Genomic DNA, 15,887 nt, shown 5'->3' with positions numbered 1-15,887 from the left:
ATCATAAAATCTAGAGCCATTAGGAATCCTTTCAGAAATGACACTTGATAATCATTTACTTTGCACAAAAAAAGCACCACAGGCAGATGTTTGAAAATATACCTACAGCAAAGGTGACTGTCATGAGTATATAGTGGACAGAGACTGAAAAAATCCTCCCTCCCCCCACCCACCCCAAAAACCCAATCAAAACTAACTCTAATCTTGTTCCTTGCTGTAGGCACGCAACTTTTCTTAATACATGTGCCATAGTACACAGTCCCCTATAAACAAGGGAGTCTTTGCCTGAACTGCAGTGATTAATTATATTGTGGTTGTGCAACATAAAACAGAATTGCAAGGCATTCACAGAAAACAGTCATTAAAAGAGCAGGATATAAAGTGCAGTGATTGTTTTTTAAAAAGCAATTTGCTTTTTTTTTACATAATATGCTGCCATTTTCCATTTCAGACAAAAGGAAAACAGCTGTTTCAGTCCAGACCACCAGAGCCACTGTACTTTGTCAGCACTGTGAAATGACATTCAGCTTCAAAACCTTCTGTGTTTCTTCCTTCCCAGTCATAGAGTAGGAATCAATAATTTAATCAAGTATTCATCAGAAGAAGGGAATATCCTATTAGTCAGGGCCTGCATTCCTTCCCCCTCACTTCTTTGTATCACTTAGATTTCCAGAAGTGTACATCATTCTTTTTAGCTTAGCCAAAAACAAAGCTCTATGAGTTTAAGAAAAAAAACAGTATCTGTAAATTCATGTGCAACTTTCTAAAACTAGAAGTGAATACATTCCCATTATAAACATAATGTTGCAACTTTTAGAAAAGAGCCAGAGAATTCACAATGCAAAAGAAACAGGAACAGCACTAAACCACCATTTTTGGAAAAACAGTTACTGGAGACTTCTTCTATTAAACACCCATCTCCATCTAAAAGATACCAGTAAACACACATCACTGTGATGCAAAAACCATAAAAAAGGATTTTGTGGCTAGTTGACTTGCTGGTAAACACATTTACATCTCTTAAATTACTTGCAAAGTACTAAGCTACTGTCACTTGACACATTTGTCCAAAGATGGGAGGAACATTGTGCTCAATCTGACTGAGAACAGATTTTTAACGGAAAAACCTGAAGATGATCCTTACTTATTATTTTCTGAAGGCCATAATTTTATTCTTTTTCATCATTCATGAACTAGTATCTTCACTACAAAAGGAGAGAACTCTGATTGAATTTAGTGAAAGGACAAAGATATAACAAGATAAGAAAATAAAATACGCCTCCAGTGACCAGATGGAAGGAGAATAAAGGAAAGAAAGACAAAATAGGAGATCATGGCTATTAGGTGCTTGAGACACAAGGATTCCTCTTTCATTCCATTTATCAAATCTAATTTTAAAAATAGTCTTTATTAGGCCACAGAAACTTCTACATAATATTATCAAATATTATCTCTAAAGCATCTTAAACCTTTTCTTGCCTACGACAGTCTTTGTCTAACAAAAAAAACTACATCACTTGAAGGACATAAATAAGATTTAAAACCTTAAGATTGTAAAAGAAAGTTGTAATAGAAATTCTCATTGGTTTTACTTCCTTAAAATTCTTTAAAAATCGTGCAAGGCATCACTCCAATTTTGAAGTACATTTTCCCACCAAAGCTGAGGGTCATATTATTAATGAAGTGAATAATTTGAGAGTGAGTCAAGAGCTCTGTTTAAAAAAAAGACCTGTATAATCTTTTAACAAGGGAAACACGTAGTAACTCCTTAAAAATACATCACTTAACCTGCAAATAGAAAAATAAGCTTCCAAGAAATAGGATCTGAATCCAAATATAAGTTAATTAATATATTTTTCTTAACAGAAGTGGTATACAATACAGAGCTCAAAATTATCTAACACAGTAGTCCACTACGTCATGTATTTACATGCCTGGAAATCTCTTGTGGAGGCTATGGAAGAAATCCAGGCTGTGTTGATCAAGGCTATTGTACCTAACAGGATTGCCTGCAGGGAGAGGTCAAGCAAGCTGCTCTCTTATATCCTCTAAGACAGACCAGCAGATCAACAGAAGTTCAACACAACTCAGTTCCACGACTGTTCTACACAAAAGTTGGAGTCCAAGTCCCAAAGCAGAAATACTGTAACAGAAAAGAAACTGTCTTTTGATGGGGAGAGAAGGAAAAAAATCCTACCCCATGAAAATTGGTATGTCCTGGCCAGTAAGGGGCTCTATTCCTGGATGAGATCCCTCTGACTGCTGAATCTGAGGTCTCAATTGTCATAAAGGCTTCTCAGATTTTGAAGGATTTACAAGGAAAGCAGTGACCTTCATGTTACCCTTAAAATGAGGTGATTCCAAATATGAAGTTCCTTTGTCTCCACTGGTCTTTCTATAGACATGTTTGCCTAAGTAATGCCTCCACACATTATTTTCCTCATTAAGTACCACCTCACATGCCAGTTGTTCGACCCCCCGCCCCCCTCTCCTTCCTCCTGCCTTGATTGGCCTGTATGTAATGAAAGACAACCAATACTAGAAATACTCTCTCCAGTAATTCAGCTCTCAGATAATGAGCCTCTCCCCCCCACCATCTAGGTAGGAAAAAACCTCAAAACCTTAAAACACCCTGTGTTTTAAGATGAATAAATACAGAAAAACTTGTAGCCAATCAGAAGGTTTGGGTTTTTTTTCAACAGAATGCTTCAAAGCCTTTATAAACAAATTCTAGATAAACACATTCTAAATGCTTTTTTCTGTCTCTTATTGTACCAATTAATCTGGCTATACATCCTAAAAACACTGAAGGTATTGCTTGTTTTCAAAGAATTGATTTATTAAATTTCCTTTGATGTTTTCTGTTCAATGTAAACCCTGGTGTAAGAGAAGGGTTCCCAGACAGAATCAGGGTGGAGATACAAAAGCTGAGCCAGCACATAAGAACACACCCCTTCTTGAACAACCACAATCTCAATGCTGAGCAAACGTGCAGCTCCCAGGCAGCAGGTCCCAGAGAAGCCACTGATGGATTAAGGGCAAAGAAGCACAGGTCCCTACTAGATGGCACACCTTCCAAATAAACATCTCCTCACTGGCTGGCCAGCTGCTCAGAAGGCACATTTCTCATTATTAGAAAGAACTTGCATGCTAGCTGAGCAAGCCAGATGGTTAAAAAGTATATTCACATCCATTATTTGGGTACTAGAAACAAAAACTTCCTTCCTGGCTGCTGTCTGATCAAATATCAAAAGTTTCCTCTACACATGCAGCACGAGAACAGAACAACTGTGTCTCACCTGGGAGGGAAACCAGTGCAGTGGGTGGAGGCAGCTGGGAGGGTACATCAGAAGGAAAGGGTGACATGTGAAACAGTCAAGAATTACTAAAGAAATTGTGGAAAGAAAAGAAATACAGCAAAGGCAGGAGGAAGGGAGAGATGCAGCCTTTATACAGTCTGTAATAGCCTAACCCCTGGTATATAAGTTTATTATACACAGTAAAAATAGTTTGGCAAAATACTTCCCAGGGGTGTTGTAAATATTCTAAGACATATATTATACACTCAGGAAACCTGAATATATAGCAATGAATACAGTAGGATTTCACATTTTCCACTTAAGGCACAGAAGAACCCCTTATCAGTGACACTGTAGCAAGATAAAACAGTATCTATAGAAGCAATGTACAGTTACATGCACTTTAAAATTAAATCAAAGTGAGTGTCAAGATTGTGCTTGTATTAGGTTAGTTTTCCTCTGTAGTATAGCATCACTGATTATCTACTCATTTTCATACCAGGATAATGTGTTCAGTGAATCATAGCTGTCCAGACACAAAGCCAAACAAGGAGTCAAATGCAAAGGGGTTGCCTGTTTTGTCCCAGAACTTGGTGGGGTCTTGGGAGCACACAAGACAGAAAAAAAACCCAAAAAAACTAGAGATGACCTGCCAAGCAGGTCCTGCTTTGGGTGCAGCATAAATGGCATCATCTCTCTGCATGCTGGCAAGCACCGGGGCACAGCACCCAGCACTGCCCAGCCCTGCATGCACACAGGGGCAGCTGCTACAGGACACTGCTCCAGCCCCTCTGCAGCGGCAGGTAACACTGCAAGGGCACAGAGGGACACTTCAGGTCTCTTGGCCACTCAGGCCCCACTAAGACATGGCAACTTCAAACAAGAATTTTAAGTCCAAACATACAGGATAACACTGGATGATTCTGCAAATGCTTCCTCTGAGAAAGCTGTAGTTTCAAACTCAAGAAACCCCAGCCTAGATCTATACATCACTGGTTTCATCAACACAGTAAGAACCCAAGAATAAATTAAAACTTTAGATACAGAAGGGACTCCAATTTAATATATGTCACAAATACATCACAAAAGGGCACAAAAGAGGCTTGCTGGAGCATTGCTGCTGAATTTTCTTACTTAACTTGTTGAATTGAATTTCATGGTGAGTTTTTCAAAGAGAGCCCAGTCCTCACAGAAAACATAACAGAACTTCTATGGAAATAACTGTATTAAATCTATCTTTTCACATATGAAAATATATTCAAATTTCTGTTGGGGGGAAGGGACTTTGTTTAGTATGCAACAACTGCGTATGATCCTAGATCATTTAATTTTTCTTTTAAACTTCTGCTTTGATACTAAACTTCTAAAATGGATTTCTCCCACAACTTTAAGAGAACTATTTATACTGAACATATTACATCACAGGGGAAAATGCAACCTGCACTTAAAAATTTGAGAAAGAGTTAGTTTGCAGTCTAGACATCAACTAGTTAACAGTGACAGAAACCTTTACAAGAGGAACAAGACAATTAATGGAAAATCTTCCCTGGCAGCAGACAGTGTGCTTTGAACACAACTGCTTCAGCCAGTGCAATCACTCATTACTGAGGATGACTCAACCCTCTCTATGGAGCATGACATCTGTGATTATTACTGATAAATACGTCCTTGTCCTGGGCTGAGTTTACAATTTATGTCAACAGGAAAGGAAAATATTTTTGAAGATTAAATTATACCAGTTCCGTCTCCATGTGTTCTGGATTATATGCACTTGTGCAGTCCCAAAGGACATGCTGCAGAAGGCACCCAACTTAGGGTGCCTGTAAAACAATTAAATGAGAACACATATTCTTGAAGGATTAGATCCAGGTACAGTATTTTTCTTTGGACTGGAATAAAATGGAATATCTTCTACATGCTATCACTGCTTATTAGTAGTGAGTATGTATTAACAATAAATTAAATTTACTTATATGAAGAAAAACAAAGTGTTTTTCAACATTACCTCAAAGCTTCATCCTTGCCTCAAATAAGAGAAACAAGTTTTACGATAAAATACTGAAGGCAAAAGACGTCAGTATCAATATTGCACTGTTGTTAATAAAACCTTAGGCTAACAAAATCTGTTTAAATGCCCAGAAAACTGTTCATGTCTCATACTATTTATCTGCACCTAGTATTTCTTTTAATGTATGCAGTTTTAAAATCAACAACCTGTTTTACCCATTTCCATTTCTCTCTGTTGAATTCCATCTGCAAACACTGAAAAAATGTTTTAAATATGGAAAGGGCAATGTTTGCTTTTGTGTCTCTTAGGAATAATATAAAATGATCAATGCCTAAGATTTACACAGAAATTGTATTTTCAAGTCTGCAGTTGCAAAAACTTTAGCTAAATACACCTTTAGAGGGCCAGTTAAAAGCCACAGTATTTTAAAATATAGATAAGAAAGAAGAAAAAAACCAAGATCCTACATGAAGCTATCCTCTTGAATCCCCAACACAGAGAAAGGGCAGGGATGGAGTGGGGATAAAGTCGTGGGTGACATCAAAGCCCTTGGACTGGCTAGTGGCCAACATGGCCCTTGGCAAATCTTGCAGCATCTTGTACACACACACCTCTGACATCCCGAACCTCTGTGCGATGCTCACACAGAGCTCTGCCTCCCACCCTGACACACCCTTTCCCCGGGAGCAGCCAAGCAGCCGTCGTGGCTCGCAGCGAGATCAGAAGCAGCACACAGGATGGATCCCTCCTGTTTGCCTGCAACAGCACTGTTGGGCAGAACACGACAACAACGCAGCAACTGATCCCATTCTAATAAAAGTAAATCTTCAGTCCACTTAAAAGCTGAAAAACGTTTAAACACACATAAAACTGACATGAAAATGGCAGTGTCAGAAGTGCCTTTCATTCCATACAAAAATTCACACCTTAAACGGTGCTGTGGTGCTTTGCATCAAATTGTAAACATGTCATACAGTAACACTAATTTTGGGGGGAGTTGGTGGGTGGTTTTGTTTTGGTTTGGGGTTTTCATTGATTGCTGGTTTTTTGGGTTTTTTTTTTGTTGTTTGTATGGGGGTTTGTTGTTGTTAGTAACTCATATGCACATATTTGCTCAAGCTCAACAAGTTCAACTGGGAAAAATAACATTAAATCTACCCTTCCACAACTTAATTTTTCTTTTTGCATCCCAACTCAGACTAAAATTTTTTTTATTATAATCCACAAACTATGAGGTATTTTGGTGAACAAAGAAACATTAAATACATCGGAGTCCTCAAGTTCAACAGCAAAACCTGATTTTACAAAAGGAGGGGGAAAGGATACTGAAATTAATTGTTGCAACTAAAAGCTTCCTTTTCATAAATCACCTTACACTTTTGTGAAAGGATTATTCCCATCATTTGTTTTCCTATCAAGACTTTTTTTTTTTTTTTTTTCCCGGCTGAAGTGGTGCCACTTATGGGAAGCACAAAGTGCACTTTTATAAATGACTTCTCTTTGTATAAAAGTCATGACAAACCAATTTGGTTGAACAAAATAGTTTTGCTGCACCTGAACTGTAAGCTGGAATGCCAGAAGTTTAGAGTTAAGGAAACAGGCACATAAGAAGGATTAATGCATTGGTGTTAATTCTCTAGAAGAATACCCAGCAGATAAGGCTGCCCGAGAGGAGATTCTGCTGTTCTTCCTGGCTTTTCCTGTTGCTCTCTCCTCTGTGCTTCTTCCATCTTTTCACAGATGTGGTCACCACTGCTTAGCAACCATGGGGACATGATGACAGAGGAAAATCCTCCATCTAGAGCTCACCCTGCTCCACCTACAAAGCAGCAAACTACCTTTCACAGCAAATTAGGAAGAATATGTTTTCTTTGTTACCGCAGAAATACCAAGTGGGACCTCACATGTAGCTTCATGTGAGACAAATTTTCTTTGCTTGGTGCGTGCACAGGTGAGAACTTAACAAGCTGGAAGAGAACCTGAAATTTGTCGGCAAAACAGCTCCCCGGATGTTTATGCCAGGTAAATAAACACATAAATAAATATAAGGAAAAGAATATAACAGAAAGGTCCGATACCGCGGGGATGGGAAAGAGGAAAGCGAAGATAAAGAGACTCAATCGAATACCCTACCTACTTTTACTCAAGTGCTCCAGCCGACCTCCAGGGAGAGCCTAGGCAGCTCAGACCCAAGTCAGGGCAAGACCCCGCCGCCGCCGCGGGCGGAACGGCCCCACTCACCTCTGCCATGCCACAGGTAGCCGCTGCCTGCGCGCCGCCGCTCCGCGCCCAGCGCCGCCCGCTCCGCGCTCCGCTCCGCCGGCTCCGGGGAGCCCCGCCCGGCCCCGCCCGGCCTCGCCGCCGCCGCGGCGCCCCCTCGCGGAGCCCGCGGGCACGGCCCGCAGCGCAGGGAGCGCGCCGGGAGCGCGCCGCCGGGAAGCGGCTGCGGGCGGGACGCTGCTGCCGGCCCCACAGAAACGTGCAGGCTGGACGGCGCCTTTCCTCCGGGAGGCCATCCCGCGGCCGCCCGCCCCGACCTCCAGTCCCAGGGGGAGTCGGAGCGGGGTCCTACCGCCGCCGGGGACAGGCGGAGGCGGCAGCCCCGGGGCGCGCCGGCAGCGGGAGCCGCGGCGGGCGTAGGGTCGGGACCATGGCGAGCGAGGGGCGGCCACGTCCCCCGTTCCTGCCCGCAGCGCCTCCCGTCCGCTCCCTCCCCTGGCGGCCCTTGCCGTGGCGCGCGTGGGTCGGTTCCAGTAAGCGCAAAGCCACACTTCCCTCAGGTATTCATTCACGTCCAATGCTAAACGGGTTTCCGAGAGAAAGTCATGGTGTCCTTGGCTGTAATTCAAGGTGGTAACATAATACAATTTGCCTTATGAGCTTTTATAAGCATTTATGTGTGTTTTTCCTACTGATGACTAACTTTAATACCTTCTGAATCTCTCTTGGAAACCTACAGTGAAAAACAAGCTCGTTTGCAGCTCAGTGAGAGGTGTTTTATGTGATACATTACTCAAGGAAATATCTCAGAGGAGTTACGTTCGTGTTTAGAGAGAATATCCCCCTTGCTTCTGGATGTGGACAACAGACAATAATTCTGTGCAGATTTTAGGGGGACATCAGCACCTAAAGAGCACTAAGCATGAGAGCCATAGAGCATCGTTTTCAAAATGTGTATTTAAACCCCTTACAGATCACCAGCTGCAACTACAGCCACAGCTAAGCCTAAGTTAAAATGCTTAGCCCCTCAGGTAAAATGCCAGCCTACCACCGCTTTCCAGCACTTCTCACAATCAGTGCTTCCTATTCCTGAAGGCCTCCTGCTGTGGCCTGGGCATGTTGTCTGCATCGATTCCCTTGTTCTATTGTTCATAAAGCATCTTGGGGGCTGTAACTTAGTACAGGAAACACCTGATTTTGGTGACTACAAATGAAATCCTTTAGATTTTTGCATGTATTTGAAATTTAATATTAAACTGAAAGAGATAACATGCAGAGGAAAAACTTATCTTTTCCTCATCTCTCAAAACTCAACCCAAATAAAGGGAATTTTCCCCTTTTTCGATGTTATTTCAATTTTTTTTCTTTTCTTCATCATTTCCACATTTTAGCGATGGTGCGCAATTACTTTCTGAATGCCTTGTCTATGTTGAAATCTGTAATATTTCCATATATATTACTGGAATAGTCATGTCTGTCTTAGGGACAGACAGCCCTGTGATATTCCATAGAATGAATATTATGTAGTCAGCAAATAATGACAATGCTTTTAAAACTAATATGCATTTTACAACCTATAGGTTTTCTTACAGCACAGAAGGCTAAATTAATACTAAATACGTCATTCATTATATTAAATTGAAATAGGTCATTCAAAAGCATCCCTACACAGTAGTCTTGTTTTTCATCTGTTTATATAAAAACATCTACTGCAATTCATTACTTGGCTGCACTTACCAATGCTAGAGTTGCACAGACAATAAGTACCCTACAGCTACTTTACGTATTTGGTCTCTGGTTTCACAAACTTTTAGTGATGCACAATACTATAATAATGACACTAAACATGATACCACCATTAGTAGTAGAACCATAACTGTAATTGCAATCTAAAAACTGAAAAGTGGTGGGGTTTATCAGGTGGTACAACCTGTTTCCAAGGGAGAAGAGTGAATTGCAATATTTAATAGGAGAGCACCACTTAGTGTTCAAAGTGGATATGGCTTTGTAATCAGCACATTTCTTAACAGCTGCACTGCCACCTGAAGAAAAACAGTGATGACACTATTTATAATCTCATTAATCTTATACATGAGAGAAGTAAAGCATGGATACAAACGTGCTGAATATAAAGATATTGGAAGAAAAATGTTTAATACTTATCTTGATATAAATGGTCCATGTGGAAATATTTACAGGATGGAAATCGCTGCACTTTGTTACCAGCATCTTTTCTCCAAAAGCTAAGACACAATTTTTGGCATGTTTAGTCCTTTAATTACTTTTCTACTTTGCTACTTACAATAGATAATCCTGAAGAACAGAACAGACTTATGCTCTGCCCACACTTCCCACTGAAGAGTATTATACCATGTAATCTGCTAACTTTTTATTCAAGAACATGATCAGCAAAAGGAGATGGCCAATAATTGGTTTCAGAAAGTCTTGGCTTGGCATTCAGCCATGTTAAAGTCACAATGCTTGTATTAATGTCATGGTCTCCTCACAAGGACTGGATATCTGGGAAATTAAAATTATCCTATTTTCTTCTCCAGCAATCCTTTTTTCTGTCAGCAATGAAATATTGCTGTCTCAGGACTGCTTCACTGATGTCTCTGCAGTGCACCAAGATCAGCAACTTCCTCAAGAGTCAGAAAAAAATTTCTATTAGAATTTTTAACATATATTTATTTTAATCTTCCCTCCCTCTTAATTGGTAGTTTTACATTTTTATATAAAAATTGTACCATTAGACTTCACTACTGACATTGTCCAGTTAAGTGTTTCTTTCTGGCATTATGTTTCTATCTTCACTTGACTTTCCTTTACCATATATCCTGTATTTTAAAATAAGCCATTTGCAAGATGTTTCTTGATGAAATGAGTCAATATCATAAAAAATGTGTCCCAAAATACACTGTACGTAAATAATTAGCCATAAAGCCAAAATCACAGTGTTCTGAAGTGCTGTTTCAGTAAATTGCTTATTAATTGCAGAAAGTAATGTGTTGCTCTGTCTGATTCCTCAGCTCTTCCATAGTCTTATCTACCACAGGCTTGAACTAAAAAAATAGTGGACTATTATCAGTGACTTCTTAAGATCTTTTAAGATCTGCCAATGAATTAAAATGTGGTTATGAAATTATATAACTATAAAAACAAAAAATTGAAAAAATAAGCAGCAGTCAAAATTTCCAATTACAAATTTTCCTGTAGTACACCCATTCCAAAGCAGTATCTGAAAGGTCTCACTGGGCTGCAGTGTAGTGGTCTCAGAGGATGCACAGAAAACATTGTTTCAAGACAATGGTTTGAATTAAGGGAATCATGTACTGCTTTCACCTGCCCACCAACAGTGGTCTCCAACTTCCTGCCCAATACTTGTATATTGGTTTATTTATCTTGTTTTAATGGAATTTCCATCCACAAATGCATCTTGTTTACTGGAGGCTGAATTGAACTTCTTGCCTTCTTGTTGACTGTAAGAAGTTTCAAATAAAATTAGTATTTTTAGAACATCTTTTGTATTGCTTGGTGTTTGGCTTCTATATGAGTGACTAAGCCAACACTGTAGAGAGATCAAATTAAGCATTTAGTGCAAAACATCACTGGATAGCTTGACACTTGCAACATCTGATTATTGATTTTACTTTTGAACACATTCTTTTGCCATTTCACAATAAAACAAGACGAGGCAAAATGGATGAAAAAAAGTATTTTGCAGAAAAATGTACACTGTTTAAACCTTGTCTAAGCAAATCATTTGCACACTAATATCTAAACAAATGTGCTTAATTTTAAGTATTAATAGAAATATTAATACAGTATTTCAATATCATAACTGATTTGTTTGTCCTGCATGAGAGCATCAAATCTCACCTGGATTTTGCTTGTATCTTTCCAGTCACATTATCCTGATATGTTCAGAAGAAAAATCTTCTGCTTTGTTGTGTATGTCTGTGATTTCTCTTACATTTGGGAAGATGGAACATAAAAGACCAGAAAAGGTTGGATAGATGAAAAATATTATTAACCTTTTTATTGCCATTTTATAAGCATTTTTAGAGTAGAAAGAAAACAAATAAATATGTATTTAATAATAACTAAGTTTTACAAGGAAATTAAGAGAATACTTCTACTCATAAAATGGGTTTGTAGAAATCTCCATTTCACTGCCACAACAATGTAAGCATTTATCTCATTTTCCAACATGAAAACACACATAGTAATGCAGATGAAGTTAGAGATACTTTACATATATGAAATGCATATATGTATTCTGACTTAAAACCTAAATTAATGCTAATGAATTAATACTGAAAATTAACGTGGGCAGAGATTAGGTTTTCAAAATTCATTTGTTTAAACCATCTTACATTAGTTATTCACATTTACTGTCTTTTTCACTATGTTGATTCATTATTGTCTCCATCAGTTTTAATTGTACTTGCACAATTTATACTTGAAAGAGAAATTTAATTGTTATTGAAATAAAAAGCAAAACTTCCATAAAGAGAAAGATTTTCACAGGACCATACTATGAAGAAACAAAATGATTACTTTAAAGAAAGTCTCTATTTTCTAAATTAAATATTTTGTTACTTGTCTGCCTGCTGCAGTTACTGTGCCCACTGTGCTGTGTTGTAAAATAAACCAAGTCTACTAGGCACACTAAATCACCTTGGAATCACAGGCCTGTGTGCTCACAGTCTCCGTAAGAGGGCACCCTCCCCTAACAGCAGAATGTATTTTAAGAAAGGCTTGTCTAAAAGCTTTAGGAGGGAAGAAAACCCTCTGGAGACTATAGTCAGAGAAAAAGCTACAAAATGCCCGTCCCTGGCAGTGTTCAAGGCCAGGTTGGATGCACACCCTTCCTGTGCATCAGTTTCTGCCCACTGCCTCTGGTCTTACTGATGGGAAGTGCCAAGCAGGGCTTGGATCCATCCTCCTGAGGGCCTCCCTTCAGACATTTACTGACATTGATGAGGCTCCCTTCAGTCTTGTTCAAGCTGAACAGGCCCAGCTCCCTCAGCCTTTCCTTGAGTGAGGTGCCCGAACCCCTGCTCACCTTTGCAGCCCTTTGCTGGACCCACTCCAGAACCTCAGTGTCCCTCTGGTCCTGAGGAGCCCAGAACTGGACACAGCAGTTCAGATGTGCCTCAGCAGGGCAGAGCAGAGGGGCAGGATCAGCTCTCTTGAACTGCTGGCAATGCTCTTCCTAATGCACCCTGGGACACCATTGACCTCTTGGCCACAAGGGCCCCCTGGCTCATGGACAGCTTGTTGTCCTTCTCCTCAGAGCTGCTCTCCAGCAGCTCAGCCCCCAGCCTGTGCTGTTGTGTGGAGCAATTCCTCCCCAGGTACAGGGCCCTGCATTTGCTTTTGTTGAATTTCAAAAGGTTCCACTATTTTTTCTTATTTTGCTAATCTGTTGTTAGAGAGATCTACATAGATACTGCATTCATTCTGTTTCTTTCCTTAAAATGAAGTCTGATCTGTAGCCATTGCCTTGTCTATTTCCCTGTATATTTAGAACCTGATCTTATTTACAGATGTAGTTGCACTAAGAAGTACATGATTACTCCTGATTTATGTAATGTAGCTAACTTTTGAGAAGAGACTTCTGACATTTCTATGAAATACCAAGGGAAACCTTTCCTAATCACTCCCTGGTTCACTTCTGTTGAATAGCAGTAGTTCGAAGAAAAACATCACTGATTTAAGAAGAAAATGAAAAAATTTACAGTCATTTCCTTAAGTCACAGATATAATTAACAGAAAACTTTAAACATGTGAATAGAATAGTAAATGTATTGAAAAATGTTTTTACATAGGAATGAAGTTCAATGACTTGATCTTGAACTGTTCATTAATTTTTAATCATAACTTTTAGTGTCACAGATTGTTTTGTATTGTTTCCAGAAGATGCAGGTTGTCTCTGATGAATTTCAGGAATATAATCACTAATTTTTAATGGAAAATTATTTTCATCCAAGCTAATATCCTATTAAGGATTATAAATTCCAAATGCTGCCATTTGCTGCCAGAAAAGGTGTCAAATGAAAGAAAATTCATGTTCTGATGTGTTAATCTGGGTAACAGTTTCTTTAGATGCTTGTTTTACCTTTTCTCACTTTTTTTTAGCAGAGTACTGTTAATTGCTTTTCTCTGTCACAGTATTTATTTAGCCTGATTTCTTTTCCACATTCCGCTTTCACCGGACCAAGGTGCACACAGTTATTTAAATGGCCCAAATCAAATAGAAGTGAAAATTAGAACTATTTACAAACATATCTGGTAGAGAGAAATGGTATTTATTTACTATATTAATATTTATAATTCTAAGACCATCACCTTTTCTAGACTCATTGATAAGTTTCCCTCTTGCTATAGGAATAAAAAAGAACTAGCTGTGGCTCTTCTTTCAGCATCAAAAATAAGTAAGTTTTAGGGAACCTTGAGTATTTTAGGAGTATGTAAAATAGGAAAATATATCTATGCTGAGTAAGACCAGCAGCAATTGACACCTGAGGCTCAAAAATTTTAATAGATGACACTCAGTGTTTTGTTTCCTTCTGTGTATTTTGTTTCCATCATCATCTTTGTTACACCTTTGTTAAAAAATATGACCATTAACACCTGGTAGACAAACACATGTGTAATACAGTATTTACATTAAAAGGACAAAAATACTAGTAGCCTAAGAAACTTACAACTCCTATTTACTATAAATATGAAACAAATTATTTGTTACACGGTGTCAGATTTTTTCCATTTTCCTCAAGAAGAATGTGCAAAACACTTAGGTTACCCATGAGGCAAAAACCAGCAATTAATAATGTACTTCATTTACTTCCTGTCCTTTCATGAAGTACATTTACTTCATGTACTTCCACAGAGCTCTTCTTTGTCTTGCAAGGCATTGCACTGATTTTCCTGAAGATGGAAGACTCCGATTTACAGCAAAGCAAGCTGTCCTTATCTCCAGGATAAGGGGGAACCTTGAGCAGGGAGATAGTTCAGTCTCAATAATCATTCAAACCTCAGATCAAAGACAGAAATGGTGGCGGTGCCTTTTGTGCCCACTGGAAACTGACCTGCACTGAAAAGGCAGTGGCACTGATGCCTTGTGAAGGCTGCCCTAGAACAGAGACTAGATAAAGTTAAAGAATAAAGTAGGCATTTATTAGGAGGCCTCAATAGATCCACCTTGGGCAGCACAAGAGCCCAGCCAGGGCTACACCCCAGGTGAACCCAAAATGGTTACCAAATGGACGACCAGTCATGGGGTCTCATACTTTTATAAGTTTGGGTCCATTAACATATTGGAGCTAATTGTCCAGTTACAGCTCCAGCCCATGAAATTCCATCCTTCTTGTTTTTCTCTCTTCAGTCCACCATTATTTATGCTCTTGGGCCTGAGACTTGCATCAGTTGTCCGTGGGTCTTCAGCTAGTGAAGGAATTGTTTTGTCTACCTATTCTGTGAAGAGAGTTTACTATCCCCTTAAATGAAGCCCAAACCCACACTAAAAAAGCAGAGAATCTGAAAAATAGAAAAGCTAAAACCTGAGGCATCCGCACTACATCTCAGTGCAGCAGCAGGCTGCAGCAATTATCCCATCTATCTTTAATGTTATCTTGAGTGCTTCCACGTGTGCATTACAGCTGACAGGAGTACAACCAGGGCCATAAGGACACTGTCAGTAATCACAAAAAGATGGATTTGACCTACTTACCCAGAGATGAGTAGCATCTTATTTTCAAGCAGCAGAGGTGGATTACACACCTTATCTATACAAACATGAAAGATAACAGGAATTTGACAGGTGAGCGAAAAGGACTGCTATAAAATTTGAATTTGGAGGAATGTGAGAGAATGAAGACAGGGAAGACATAGCCCCTGTCTAGGCTTATACCTTACCTCTCTCCAGCACTGAACATTCAAAATTCTCACTTAGTTTCACTCAGTTCAGGCAGTAGGACAGGAAGCCATATGCCAGGGTATTGGCTAAATGGTGCCTGTGAGGCTTTACTAAGAGCATCTACCAAATGTGAACTTCATCTTCTTTTAAGTGCCTGTCAGCTATACCATATTCCATATTGACATGACCTTTTATTCTTATCACACCACCAGATAATTCACATCAATGGTACAACCATTCTGGTTCCAGTAAGGTTAAAGTACAGCTGAGATATTTTTGTTTGTTCGTTGCACAAATTATTCCAGGCCATCCAATATTATCAGGCCAGAGTACTACATATAACATACAACAGTACTTCGTACAACAGACCTAAATTTCATCTGTACAGCATCTTGCCTTGCTTTTAGGAGTGCTCAGAAACTGCAAAGCCTGACAA

This window comes from Vidua chalybeata, chromosome 7 (genome assembly GCF_026979565.1).
Source record: "Vidua chalybeata isolate OUT-0048 chromosome 7, bVidCha1 merged haplotype, whole genome shotgun sequence".
Classification (NCBI taxonomy): domain Eukaryota; kingdom Metazoa; phylum Chordata; class Aves; order Passeriformes; family Viduidae; genus Vidua; species Vidua chalybeata.
Note: the sequence above shows the minus strand (reverse complement) of the source record.